This window comes from Crocuta crocuta, unplaced genomic scaffold (genome assembly GCF_008692635.1).
Source record: "Crocuta crocuta isolate KB4526 unplaced genomic scaffold, BGI_CrCroc_1.0 scaffold173, whole genome shotgun sequence".
NCBI classification, from domain to species: Eukaryota; Metazoa; Chordata; class Mammalia; order Carnivora; family Hyaenidae; genus Crocuta; species Crocuta crocuta.
Genome location: NW_027529453.1, coordinates 1,322,974 through 1,334,866, shown reverse-complemented (window position 1 = coordinate 1,334,866; position 11,893 = coordinate 1,322,974).

Sequence of the window (11,893 nt, the reverse complement as noted above, 5' to 3'; positions counted from 1 at the left end):
TTAGTAGAGGAGGAGCTCCATTCCTAAGCCCAGCAGGGCAAGAGTCCTGGAGCTCTGATTGTCCCTACCCCAGCTTGCTTGCAGGGAACAGTTTTGACACTGAGAAGAACAACCTGAGGAGCTGAGTGTCTACTCTCCTCCAAACCAAGGATGTCTGCACATTGAGCAGGAGTTTCACTCCAGGAGAAGTGAATGAGTAGGAAGAAGAGATCCACATCTACGCCAGAAGCGACTTTGTTTGGAACAAAGAATGCTGTACCTGAGGACATTGTCAACAGCAATGGATGCCTTGGTGAAGAACGAGTAGAGGGTAGCTTCATAATATTAGTGGCGAGAAGTGAAAGGAGAGAGTAGCCAGAAGTTCAATAGAGAACCAAGACAACCAAGGACAAACAATGCTGTATAGTATCAAAGGAGCCCTCACCCCTGGGGTCTGGGAAAACCACGCATGGGACAGGTTGACAGCAGAAACAAGCAGGAAGCACCGAGCAGGGAAGGACACAGGGTAGACCTGAAAGCATTTCCCAAGTACACACAGATTACTAGGACCTTGAGCAGAACTGCTGATAAAAACACTATGTGAACAATAAACTTCTCTTAATCCAAGAACAGCACTTAGAAAGCCAGACTGAAAAATAAAATTCCGCACATCCCTGGTAGTCAGATTGTGCATGTTTAAGGCTTCACATCAGGAGTGATCAGAGAGCAAATCTCCAAGCTAGAAATCACTATCAGGACATGAAACAAAAATTATAAATTCTCTGGACAGAGGTATTAGCTGCAAAGCCACATAAACAGCCAATGGTAATGAGTAAAAATCTTTAACAGGGTAAACTTTTCACCAACAGGGGCCTATGCCAACCCACTGGTGATACCTTAAGCAACCAGTTTAAAAGATCAAAACAGGGGCGCCTGGNAAAAATAAATAAATTAAAAAAAATAAAAAAATAAAAAATAAATAAAAGATCAAAACAGGGAAAAAATAATCTGAACAGAGACATCAGAAGCAGCACTAGGCAAGGGAGAAAGAATTCCCAGAAATAGTTCAAACAAGTCACTAAAAAATTAAATTAAATTAATTAAATTAAATTAAAAAGAAACAACATCAACCAAGGTTGTTGGTTACCAGAAGTGGACTTTGGAAATGAGTTGGAGCCCTGCCAGAGACTATAGAACAAATGGGGTGTTTCTACGTGACTTCAGGTGGTCAGAGCAGCCTCACCACCCCGACATCCACCCCACTCACAGCACTTTATTTATTTCAGCAAGAGCCTATGTCCATGGAGACTATGAGGCAGAATTGGCGGGGGAAAAATGCAGGCAATATCAGTGTGTCCATGTTGCTAAAAATGGCCTGATGTCAACTTTCTAGAAGGAATGCCGGAAGAAAATAATTCTCAGCCAATAAGTATCCACCCAAATAAATCAAGCGTAAGGGAAAAATAAAAAATAATAAATAACAAGAGGAGAGAACCCAACACTAACAGACCTTCAGTGAATGATTTTTTTTTTGCATGATATATTTCAGAAAGTAGGCATAGATCCTACTGTGATGTGTCAGACGGATTGGTGAGATCAAAAATTGGTAAAATTGGTGGTGAATCTAGACAAGTGTTAAATAATAAACAAATATTTGATCCTGGAGGTTTTGGGAGAAAAAAGATGGGATTAAAATATACAACACAATGCCATGTTAGAGGAAAGATGGCCCAGAAATCATGAAATATTAATAATATTTTATATTGCTCACAAGCAGACAGAAATTTATTATTATGGGATGTTTTTCAATCAAATGTACATGTTAAACTTTTAAATGTGAATCTGAACATTTAAAATAGAATGTGAAATTTCAAATCAGTAAAGAGTAAAAGGAAAATGAAAATCCAAAGTTAAGATAAAACTTCATCAGGATAACAAAGGAAGTTCAACTTTATAATAATATATCTATGTGAAATACAGGTTTCATGCACTTATAAAAACATGAGTTATGGAACATTCAAAAGGTCAAAAATGTCACAATGTCTTGATTATTTTAAGCACATATCTTTGGTCTATGTCCAGGTTCATGAAACTAAATCAAAAAGGAGCTGAATTTAGCAATAAGTGATGTATCAGACATTAACTGAATTTCTTGTTTGCTATAGACCCTAAATACCGATGGCTATTATTCTGTTACCTCTTTTTCAGTATTTCTTGAAGCTGGCTTTCTACTTTCACTTTAGTGAAAATTATACATTGATTTTGACTCTTTGAAAGATGAATTGCAATTAGTATTTGATGACTCACTGACCCCTTGCAAAGAATTCATTAAGCAGATGGTACAGGGAAACTTAGGGATAATTCAGTTCACATCATTCCAATTTGCCACATCCTATTTAAAACCATGACCCACTTAAAGATGATTGAGAAATGTCTAACAGCCATTCACTTCCCTTATTTACTCTCTGAAGAATTTAAAATGACACAGAAAAAAGTGTGTGCGATTTTTCAATGGCCCTAAAAATTTCCATTGAAGATCACAAAGCCTAATCAAAAGAAATTTCTTTATGAATGTGACCGTAATGGATATTTTTTTTTTCTCAGATGCTGGTGAATGCTAACTGTCATTGTTATTTAGATGCTCTGTTTTAAATACATTGTTTTGGACTTAACAAACTTTATATCATATCTACTCACAATCAAAATAGTTTATAATTAAAAAACCTAAAATATGTTGACCCGTATTACCATTTAACAAACCAGTGCTTTTTGGGTTATGTTCTAATTACCCAGATTTTTGAAACTGAGTATTTGCTCACAGTGCTTTATTTTTTGCTGTTAAGCAAAACTGTAATGTGGAAAAAGTTCTATTTTGAGAATGAGTTTTTAGTTTCCCTACATAATACAGTCATATTTTAATGTTTTTATCTTTTTTTTTTAAATCATATGTAGTTGGAAGTCTTTTGGCATTTCTTCCTTAACTCCTAAAATTCTCTTGCGTATACACTGGCTAGTATATATGCAGTACAATGACAATAGAAGGCTTAAAAACAAAAGAAAAAAAAAAAAAGAAAACCAATATTGTCCTGGCTTACTTTCAATCTACAGAAAATAATGACATTTCCAAAAAGCTTCTACTAGGCCCTTGTGGGTCCAGTGTGACATTGTGATATGCTTGTTCACCAAATCTGCTTAGGGACTCAAAGGCATTTGTATACACTACTTTTGTTCTACTGGCAAATATTTCAAAAGATAGACTCATTAATCCGAGTCTGTAATTGCTGTTTCACAACCTGCTCCTGGAATCTGATTTGAAGTAGGTTATGCAGGTTGTATTCAGAGCAAAAGGAAGGCAGAACTTAATGTGCACCAATAACAAGGAACTTTAAATAGAAGACAGCACAGGCACACTTTTGTAGGAAGGAAAGTGATTTACTGAAAATTTGACCTAATATGGTGTCGGCAGAAAGGAGTTTCTCTTAGAGAGCAAGAGAAGTCCACAGGATCAAGGCAGAAGCACCTTCTCTGTCTCACCCTGGTTTAAAATCTCAGCCTGTTGAATTTATCTAGGCTAACGCTGCTTCCTCGGTACCATGACCTTTGTACTACTGTGTGTCACTTCCAGGCTCCAGCAACAAAAGGGTCAAAGGACAAGATGTTCTGGGTCTCTACTGCCATGTAATGAAATGAATTAACTAAAGTTTAATGCTTTCAAGGTTATTTATTATTATCATTACAATGATCAGAACAGATAATGCCTTATTTCTCAGGAACCACAATCTGTGCTAAGCTCACCTGAAAAGAGTCGTTGCTCTTGAAAACTTGGAGGGTTAGCAGCAGTCTCGCCTGGATGATATCTCTTCCCTCTTCCTCCTCCTCCCTGTCCTTAACCCATGTGACCCAGACACTTAATCTCTTCTGCCTGGGAGAAAAAAAACCTTGATGTGGTCACTGAGGTTTTTCAACTGCAGTAATTGCCAAGCCTTCCTACAGTGTCAGCTATATATCACTGCTGTAGATTCCTACTCCTAAATGTTACCCCAAGCCCATCTCAGATTCCAAAGGAGACATACAAGAATCAAATACCTCTGAAAGCAGAGTTCATTTGGGTCTTTCATTTAATCACGGTATAGGTCATCTGCTCCCTAATCATTCATATTTCTCCTCTATTTAAAATATATCCTCAGCGAAGCCTGGGTGGCTCAGTTGGTTAAGCGTTAGACTTTGGCTCAGGTCATGATCCCAGGGTTCATGGGTTTGAGACCCACATCTGGTTCTGTACTAATAGCTAAGAGACTGCTTCAGATACTGTGTCTCCCTCCCTCCCTGCCCTCTCAAAAATAAAATACACTCCTCTTTGCGTCTCCACTTCTGACAACGAGATGTCTCATTCCATCATTGAAATCAGGTTTGAAAATAGGGATTTCATTAGGTGAGTTTGTCCATAAGGATCTTCAGCTGCTGGAGAAGTCCCTCTGAAGTTCTTTAAAGGAGACAAGTTAACTCATACCCCCACACCTACTCAGTATGCAGTTTTGAGACTAGAGCCGGGAAAGCAAGATACTTTCCCAAAGGGAGAAAATGAGAGGCACAGAACAAGGACTCATCACTTATAATTCTGAAATCCAATTGGGTCCATGTTGCCAGTTGCTTGATTAGGGCTTAGCTCTGCTTTAGGTTTCTGGAACACTCTGAGTCTTCTTTCCTTTTTCATAAAAAGTCTTCTACTTTTTCAGCTTGTTTCTTGCCTGAGAAATTTGGGGACTTCAAAACCTCTTTATTTTGGGATTTTTTTTTTGTTGCTTTTTTAAGCTTATATAACTCCTTTACAAAATTATGTATCTCTTAGACATCACATAATAATTGACTGCATTACACAAAAGCAACACCACATAACATCTCTTTTCAAGCAATAACCTACTCTGGCCTGAGAATCATGGTGCTGTAGTACAATGCCGTCAAGATTCTTAGGTAACTATAATCTATGAGGGAGTGTCTAGGATGGACAACTTCAAGATTTTTTTTAAGTTTATTTATTTATTTGAGAGGGAGAGAGAAAAAGAGAAAGAGAGAGAGAGAGAGAACGGGGGGGGGGGGCAGAGAGAGTGGGGGAGAGAATCCCAAGCAGTTTCCATGCTGTCAGTGTGGAGCCTGACATGGGGCTTGACCCCATGAGCGTGAGATCATGAGTTGAGCTGAAATCAAGAGCTGGATATTTAACTGACTCCAAAATATTTATAAATCATGTATTTTCTTGCTGAAAGTGTCTATGAGGTATGCAATTGACATTTTCTGATTATCAACAAAGATTCAAAGAAGGATGCTGTGCCTTCAGACTAATTTTAATGGCAGTGTCCTAGATTTAATATTGTTTTAATGACATTTCTTACTTTGAGACTCTTTTGTTAAGAGAGACTGTGGATGGGAAACAATTTTTTTATGAACCCAGTAATCCCTGGCTTTTTATTTCCTCTAAATTATTATTTAAAAGTGAATGCTTCCTTCCTGAGCTCAAATCACTCCTTTAGGATTTTATTCTAGGTAGTGAAAAGAAGCCAGTGGGCACTTTCAACATTCTGTCCAGAAATTGTGTGGCCCTATCCACAAGTTCAATATGAGGACTTTTCTATCTTCAACATTAATGCAGGCAGTAGTTTTGCTGATTATTCTGCACTTAACTCAGGTCCACTTAATTAAGGTCTGCACTAGCAATTTTCTCACTGTCTTTTCAGAATTTATTAGCTGTTTCTATGAGGCCTTCAGATCCCTGCTCACTACCCAGTTTCAAAATCAGTGCCACAGACTATTAGGTTTCTGTTACAGAAGCATCTCTCTTCCAGGTATTGATTTCTATTACAATTATCTCTTTTAGTGAAACGCACCATATTGACATTTGGTGAATTAAAATAACAACCATCTTATAATTGTTCATGATTATGTAATACAGGCTGGCCTCATCTGGACAGTTATTCTTTTGTCTTGTCAGTGGTCACTTGTATGTCTGCATTGTTCTTGCCAGTTGTAGGGATTAGGCTTACCTTCCATGTAATCTCAAGTCCTCTCCTTTTCCACTTGAGTGCTCTGATTGCTTTCTCCAGGGAATCCTTCATCACAATTGGAGGACCTCTTACATGGGAGCTCTGACTTCCCTAAAGCATGAAAACAGAACCCAACTGGCTTTCTTAAGGCTTAGGTCAGCAACTGGTACAATACCATTTCCATCCCATTCCATTGGTTAATACAAATCCTGAGGTCAGCCCACATTCAGACAGCAGGAACCAAACAAAGCACAAATACCAGGACACCTGGTTAATTTGAGTAAAAATCGCAGGCAACATCTAATCGTAGGCAAACTCTAATGTTCACCAGTAGTGGGAACTATAAATATAATACACTACTGCTACATTGTATTATGGAGGAATGCAATCTAAAATCAAGTAATAATAGTTAAACTAAAAGTTTACCTTATAAACAAGAAAGCACCAGAGGGAGAGAATATAGGCTTAGGGTAGGATCTCAATGATAATTCATGAACTCAGTTTCTTTGTCTTTCCAGGCAGTGATTCTCAGAAGGCTGACCTTCATCTTCATTCTCACTACCTAATGATTGCCATAATGCTGATTTATCTTCAGATATCAAGTCTTTATTCCACGTGGAAAAGCTGTAAATGGATTGAAACAGTTGTGTGAGCCAAGTTGTTTCCATGAGAAGTCTCTAGGAGACTTCTACTTACTTTTTCACCAAGCAGAGTTATATCATATGGCTACTCCCAGCAATACAGGAGATAATGCAACCTAGAAAACATTGGTCATATTTGATAAGTAAACCATTTGATAAACAGAACCTATAACTTAAGTGAAAGTAATTTTCAAATATCAGGATTTGAGAGTGTGTTGGTTGCTCATTCTTCAGCTCATTTTCCTTCAGTAAAAGCATATAAAATAATTATAATACTGGTTGGAAATGATCAGTGTGAAAACAAAAATAAAATACTGCTCTGATAACAATGTTCTGTCTATACCTTATCATCTAAACTCCTGTGTCTTCAGTAATTTGAGGTCCTATAATGTTGGAAAAATGAACTATTGCTGTACTCCAAATAACAAAGAGAAATAATTATCATATAATGCCTTTTTCAAGAACATTAAATATTCTCAGACAGATAATATGAGATAGTTCAATGACAAAGCCAGATATAATACATTGCATCCACATCAGTAGCAACCTATTGGCCCTTATTCAAATCAGTTACATTCTTCTGTAGAGGTTCATGACCATCAAGCTATAAACACCATATTTCTCAGCCTCTCTTTTGGCCAGGTGTGCCATGTGACTAAGTTCCTAATAAAGGGATATAAGTAGAAGTGATATGGGCAACATCAAATACATCTTAAATATGATTGCCCATGAATTACCCTTTCTTTACCTTGCTCCCAAATGGAAATGGTGATGACTCCGCAACATTCAGAGCTTTGTGCTGAGATAGCAAAGCCATTTTGTTGTAATCCTGGACTCCCTCAGGGAGCATAGACTTCTTGGATTCATAATGTAAATGGGGAATATACTTGTATTATGTTTAGTCACGGAAATGGTGGGGTTTTTTTTAGCTTTAGCAACTTAGCCTTTACTCCAGGCAATAAAGAATTGGTGTATTGGAAGGCTTGTTGCCTGCCATCAAAACCTAAAAAAGTGTGAAATTGACATTGCAGTCAGGGTGCAAGTGGAATATTTATTTACAATGTCACCTCTGGTAACTGGAAGAGCAAACGACTTTCCAAAAGAGAATACAGTTCTAAGAGAAGCTGTGGGAAAGAGCCAGAATGTTACCATGTGTTAGCTGTTTATGCTGCATTTAGCTAGCTTATTTCAAGAATTAATGACCTCAAGCAAGAACTAGACAATTTTCAAGCAGAGATTGAAGAGAATACAAAGAGTTCAGAAATGTGGGATCTGATAAGGTTGGAAAAGCCAAATGCTTTATCATCCCAACAGTAGGAGATAACCCTGCTGCTCAGAGCCTTTCTGAACATTAAGTGCCCATTAAGAATTCTCAGCCCAACGAATGAAACTATAGATGATCTGTGCCCATGATCAGATTAAGGGCATTGTTTTCCAAGTGAGCTTATTGTTTTATATGGTTTTATGTTTGCAGTAGAGCCATCATTAAAATGAGAGTACATGATGCTGGCTGAACAAGAAATCCACTCCATGTGAACAGGTTTAATACTTATTTCCAGAAAATAGACTTGGATGTGGCTTCAAACACATGGCAATGGCTGGAATTAGACCAGATTAGCAATTAATTAGCAATTAGACCAGAATCTTACTGAGCTTTTTAAAGAATTGTTTTACGAAGAAAATCATGTTTAGCCTTCAAAAAATCTCTAGTGCCTGAATCAGTAGGGGCAGAAGTAGGCTATAAAAACTGCTGTGCTCCTGAGAAAAACAATCTCTTTAATATCCATGCAGATGTGGCCAGGGAGGAGATACAGCAAGAACACATTTTTCAAAGGAAAAGCCAAGGGCCCCAAAGGACAGAGTACAGGAAATTCTTTCCAATAAGCAGAAATGAGTTCTGAGAAGGAAATTTACTCTACTCATAGGACAGAGAGTCTCTGTAGTTTTTACCTAACAAAATATTGCTGTTCTGACTGCCTGGCCATTCTTCCCTTTTCCAAATGGAAGATTTTCTTATAATTACAAAATACTTTATGCCAAGTAACTTACACAGGTGTTATGAATGATAGGTATTTGGTGAAAAGATGGCACCCAAATATCTTAGTATCTGATCTGGATGCAATGACTGAATGGGACAATAGGTTGTCTTCCTAGTGAAGTGCATCATGTCTTCTAACATTTCAAAGAGGGTTATATATGGATACCTGTGTGGCAGACTGTGATAGAGACTGTGATGTATTCTATTTCATAATAACTACCCCTTCCCCTAGGTCTTTAGCTGGCATGTGTCACCTAGGTGTGGATATTTTATTAAATTCTAGTTAAAGGAATATGCAGAGATATGAAGTATCCAACTTCATCACAGATTTAAAAAAAAAAAAAAGTTGCTTGCTTTTCACATTCTCTTCTCCCCCCTTCTGTTGGATCTGTTAGATTGTATCTTTTAGGGGCGACTGGGTGGCTCAGTAGGTTGAGCGTCTGACTTCAGTTCAGGTCATGATCTCCCAGTTTGTGGGTTTGAACCCCATGTCGGGCTCTGTGCTGACAGCTAGTTCAGAGCCTGGAACCTGTTTTGGATTCTGTGTGTCTCTCTCTCTCTGACCCTCCCCTGCTCATGCTGTCTCTCTCTCTCTTTCTCAGAAATAAATAAAAAAACATTAAAAAATTTAGATTGTCTCTTTCATATATGGCACCTAGAAAAATGACCCATCCTTCATGCTCTTCTTACAATTTGATTGGCAATTCTCCCAGTACTTGCTGGATTCTATGCTCCCCCTTATGAATCTGATTTGAGATGTGTGATTATCTTGACTGATGAAGTATGTTAGAAATAATAGTATATGAACCTTTATTTTAAAAAAAGAAAGGAAAAGAAAAGGAGAGAGAGAGCAAGAAGGAAAGCGAGAGAGAAACTTCTTCCATTTGGCTTTGATTCTGTGTCTAGAGATTTCATTTTTAGAACCTAATCACCATGCCGTGAGGAAGTTCACACCACATGGAGATACTATTTATTTCTGCTCTTTTCAACAGCCCTAGACAAGTTCTCAGAGGACAGTCTGTATCAATTACTAGTTATTCAAGTAACTCAAGACCTTCACAAGTCAATGTTGGAATAAGTAAGAAAGGGATTTGAACCCTGTATGACCTTGAGAAGTAGAAATGCCTATACTTTGGACTACTATTCTTCCTCTTGAACTTTAAGAGTAAGAAATAAGTGTTTATCTTATTGGAAACATTGAATTTTGAGATATTAAATAGAGTGTTAGGAATAAGGCTGAAGCTTTCATAGCCTGACTGCTGCTGACAGAGGCTTGGGAAACAGTTTTGCCCATAGACTAATTTATACTCCCATGCCTTACAATGATGGTTCAATTAGTTAGCAACTATTCATTCACAAATTAATTCATTCAACAAATAAGTGTTGACACCCTACTACATTCCACATAATGTTCTTGCTGCCAGGAAAACCATAGAAAACAAGTCAGATGTGACCTCTGTCCTTGTCTTTGTTTCCTATTGCTATTATAACAAACTACCTTAAACTCAATGGCTTAAATCAACACAAACTTATTCTCGTATAATTCTTAACAGTTAGAATTAAAAAATCGAGATGTTGCCTGGGCTGGATTCCTTTTGGAGACTTAGAGAGTAATCCATTGCCTTGTCTTTTTTACCTTTTAAAAGCTGCCTATATATCTTGGCTCAAAATTACGTTGCCCGTCTCTGGTTCCGTTTTTTGCTGCTGCTGCTTCTTTCTTTCTTTTTTCTTCTTCTTTTTTCTTCTTTCTTCTTCCTTCTCTCCTTCTTCTCCTCCTCTGTCTCCTCCTCCTTGTTCCTTCTTCTTCTTTATTTTCCTCCTCTGATTTCCTGTGTCTCTCTTATAAGAACTCTTGTGATTATATTAGACTCACCTGGATAATCCAAGATAATCTCTCCATCTCAAGATCCTTAACTCAATGATATCTACAAAGTCCCTTTTACCATAAAAGTTATTCATAAATTTCAGAGATTCAAACATGGACATTTTGGTGAATCTATTGTTCAGATTATATAGCCCTCATGGAATATACATTTTTAAAAAAATGTTTAAGTGATGTTAGTTGGAAATTAATGGTTTATAAATTTTACTTCATAACTGCTCTGACATTTTTTATTAATGTTCTTTTAGTCCATGTTCTTCATTAAACAGTCTCACTAAATATTTTTTTGGGTGAATCTTTTGGATAAAACTGGACATAGTCAAAGTAGTTTTCCATTCTCTCTTCCTTTAAGAAGATTTTTTTGGTAAATAAATTAATACTTTGTCTTCCTGAGGTGTCTGGGTGGCTCAGTCAGTTAAACATCAGACTCTTGATTTCAACTCAGGTCATGATCCCACAGTTGGTGAGTTTGAAGCCCACATCAGGTTCTGAACCTAGAGCACAAAGCCTGCTTGGGATTCTCTCTCCCTCACTCTCTGCCTCTCCCCTGCTCTTCCTCTGTTTCTCAAACTAAATAAATAAACTTAAAAAATACTTTGTCTTCCTTAAGGTAGATAGAATATTGAGACAAAACAGTTTATGCAGAGAAAATATTATATATGTCTTAGGTATAATTTTGTTTTTCTACATGCTTAAAAATGTCATGGTGGAATAAAGGTAATTTTTACCAGTTTTCTCAAGATAAAATGTAGTTTGTGAACTAGGCTATTCTAGCAAAAGAATATGTAAGGTATACTTGGATTTTCATCACTGAAAGAGTACAGTAAATAGCAGTCTACTTTATCTTGTTTCTCAATGGGAACAAATATGGGAAACAAAGCATTTTCATAGTCTATTTGTATAGAAGAATATCTTTTTTTTTTTCTAAAGGACTTCAGTTGTATATGGAATTCTGAGGAAGTCAATGATAAAGTCAATTATAATTTTAAATAACTTGGATATGAGGGGAGACATGACATGATATGATATATGATATGAGAGAGCAATTACAAAAAAAATCATGTAGCATTATCAAGATCCAGGCTAAATCTTCTGATATATAAAATCAGTGGCAGACCGGTTAATTTTTCATGGAAGGAGAAGCTCAACTGTCTCTCTCCCACTGCCCCTGCCTTGTTTTTCTCATTTTAAATTATTGTAGGATATTTGATTCACTTTAATCTGTAATGATGAGAATTATAAAAAAAAAAAAAAAAAGGAAAGGAGAAGCAAACAAAGCAAATCTTAGTAGGATTGTAGGCCAGGAATATGTACT